This window comes from Mangifera indica, chromosome 8 (assembly GCF_011075055.1).
Source record: "Mangifera indica cultivar Alphonso chromosome 8, CATAS_Mindica_2.1, whole genome shotgun sequence".
NCBI classification, from domain to species: domain Eukaryota; kingdom Viridiplantae; phylum Streptophyta; class Magnoliopsida; order Sapindales; family Anacardiaceae; genus Mangifera; species Mangifera indica.
In genome coordinates, this window is record NC_058144.1 from 16,809,805 (window position 1) to 16,813,443 (window position 3,639).

The following is a 3,639-nucleotide window of genomic DNA, read 5'->3' on the forward strand; positions in this document are numbered from 1 at the left end:
CTACAAATTTAGATAGGACACGGTTTAATGTATAGGCAATGGGCTCTAAGGCATGTCCTCATAAAGACAAGGGTAGATCTTATTCCTCTATTTAGATACACCATTATGTTGTGGTGTACTAAGAAGAGTTAGTTGAAAGACTATCACATGTTTCTTCAGGTATACTCTGAATTCAACACTTAGGTATTCACCTCCAAGGTCATTATGAAGGATTTTAATTTATTTCCAAACTGCTTCTCTACCTCATTCTTAAATTCTTTAAATTTACCAAAGTATTCAGACTTGTGTTTCAACGAAAACACATAGGCATATCTACTAGGGTCATCAGTAAATATGACAAAGTAGGTTTCCTTAATTCTAGTATGCACTATGATGGGCCTACACACAATGTTGTGAATAATCCTTAACAGTTTAGTCACCCTTTCACTATGTCTAGTGAAGAGTGTTTAAGCCATCTTGCCTTATAGGTATGATTTGTATTCATCATAAGAATGGAAGTCAAATGATTGCAAGACTCTTTGTTCAAGAAGTCCTCATATACGTTTCAGTCCTATACGGCCTAGACTACAATGCCATAGATATGTGGTATTCAGTTAGTTTGTTTTCAAACATTTATTATTTTTCACATTGAGAATTTTATTATCTAGTTTTAGCATGTATAAACCATTATACAAATCAGTCGTTCCATAAAGAATATTATTAAAGTTAATGGTTATGATACTACCAAAAATAAAAAATGAATATCTTTCCTTCTCTAAAATAGACATAGACATTAAATTTCTAAAAATAGATTAAATGTAATAGTATTTATTTAATTCTAAAACTAGCCCAATAGGCAATCTGAGATAATAAATTCCTATGGCTAATGCAGAAATACGTGGTCAATTTCTAACTTGTAGGTCAATCTCTTCTTTGGCAAGCAATCTACCATGTTATAGTTCTTGCATATCAGAACAAATATAAGTACCATATTCTATGTCTACAACCTAGGATGAAAAAAGAGAATAGTTTACAGTGTCATAGTTCTTGTATTTCAATGACAAATGTACCTAAAGTAGACGCTTCAACTGTCATTTTCTTCTTGTTTTCTAGGAAGGCCTTGCAATTTCTCTTTCAATGACTAGTTTTGCCACAATAGAAACAGACAACCTTTCCTTTCCCTACACTACTTGTTAGCTGAGTAATAGTATCTAGTTCTTTGCTTTGGGTTTGGGCTTAGCCTTGGCTTTGCTTCGCCCTTAGCCTTAGATATAGGTGTATAGGCTTCAACCACAAGTACATTAGTTGAAGCTACCTTTTCTGCCTCTTGTTTAGCCTGTTTGAGCATATATAACAATTCCTTAAGGGTTTTCTCCTTTTGGTTTAGGTTAAAGTTCATGATGAAATTAACCCACAATTTAGGGAAGGATTTCAATATTAGATCAATGACAAGTTCATTATTCATGATGAAACCCATGCTTACCAATTGCTCAATATAGCGAATCATCTTAACCACATGAGAGCCAACTTGTCCTCTCTTGGAGAGTTTGCAATCAAATAATGCACTTGACACCTTATATCGTTCAACCTTCACACAAATGGTATATAACTTTTAAAGGTCTACAAATATGGATGAAACATCCATTTCCTTATATTGTTTTTGAAGCTCATGTGACATGGAAGTTAGCATAAGACACTGAACTTCCATAAAATCATTAAGATACTTATTAAAAGTATTTTTTTTTCCTTCTAGGTGGCATTAGGACTAACTCATAGGGTAACGACCCCTTAAGGATGTACAACTTTTTTCCTAACGTAAAATAATTTGAAGATTTTTGTGCCAATCAGCAAAGTTGCTTCCAATGAGCTTATTTTCTTTTTTGAGAATTGATCAAAATGTTGGGTTTAACATGATAATAATTTGATCTATAATTTACAAATAAAGATAACTAGTAATTCTTTTCAAATTAATATTCATTTTAATTATATATTTAATTAATTAAAATGCTCCCACTATTTTTCTCAAGCCAATAGTCCTCATTATTACACTCAGAAAGTTTTGATGAACTTTCTAATAGACTGAGACCCTATCGCATTAATTATTCTCTTCGCTTTGATGAACCAGTTCGAATAATCGAATATGTAAATTTCAAATTAATCACTAAAAGTCCATGATCTCAACTTAGGTTTTGGCCCAACAAATCATGCAACCTCAAATATAACTCTTGGTAACAAAGGGGTTGGATACTATATATCACCTTTCATCGACAAATGCATTCCTTACTCATGCCTCTAATATACTTCACCTTTGCTTTGGTAAACAAGCAAAGTACACTAGTTAAATCGGGCCTAACATAAATATATCCTAATTTTCCATCTAGTAAAAGTGTACCCTTTGCTTTAGCAAACAAAGTTCCAATGACACAAGTTTAATCTTAGAATTAATGTTTAAATTAAGGGTTTTTAATTAATTAGTCTTATCAGATTTTATATTGTATGTTAGGTGATATTTAGAAAAAACATAATCATTCACATCCATCCAATAACGTAAAATTAAAACATATCGATATACAACTACAACTAATGTCAAATCTCTTGAGTTAAGAGAGTTTTGACTGGTTAACTTAGGTGAATATTTTATCTTCGAGTCTTCATTTTTGCGCTTGTCTTTTTCACCTCTAGTCTTCAGTAATTACATGATTTTATTTCCTAGTTATATTATTCTGAGAAAATAAAATAATAACAAAACTAAAAAAGAAGGGGAATTAAGGTAGGGTGTGTAGGCCCTATTTGAGAATTACAACCCAAAGAAAATAAATAAAATAAAAATATTCACATCAGTTTATTGGTTGTGTACTGGGCACCAAGCAAATATACATCCATACATACATATCTAATTAAAATTAAATTTTAATTATTAATTAGCCAAGTTTTAAATTACATTTTTAGCCCTAAAACTTTGCAAAATAATTGTTCAATCCCAATACTCTAGGAAATTTTAGTTTTGGTTCCAATTCAATGAAACTCGAACCAAAATCTAATTCCTAATCTTGAAGGGTATGTAGGCACTTTATGACACACATCAAAGGCATGATGGAGGACCACCTACATGATTTGCACCAAAAACAATCATAGCTTAGGCAAAAAAACTGATTAGCCATAAGTAATTCAAGGTGTAGCTAGTGCACCAGTGGTAGCATGCAGCCTAGCAAAACTGCTTAGATAGGTGGCGTTCAGCAATACGCCAGCTTGTACCTCAAGAGTGGGACAGGGTAGATGTTACCCTACCACATCCAAGTGGTCGGAGCTTAGGCTACCACCCTTGTTGACCAATAGAATATATTCTATTTAGGGTCACATTGTGGCATAGAGTAGCCTTGCCATGTATGGCACCACCCTGCACAGTTTTCATTCCAACTATATATAGTGATGTTTCTAACCTTGATTTCTAGACTTTCCAATGACGAGAAATCTAGGAGCCATCATGCAAAAGCAAGCCAATAATCTTATAAGCAAGGTGGCTTTTAAACCATGCTTACACGACAAACATGCTATCAACCTTGAATTTAATCATACATCAACAGTTCAACTCAAGAAATTTTAGAAATAATCACTCAATAAATTTAACACATCTTCATCTTGTTCTTGAACTCAACAAAT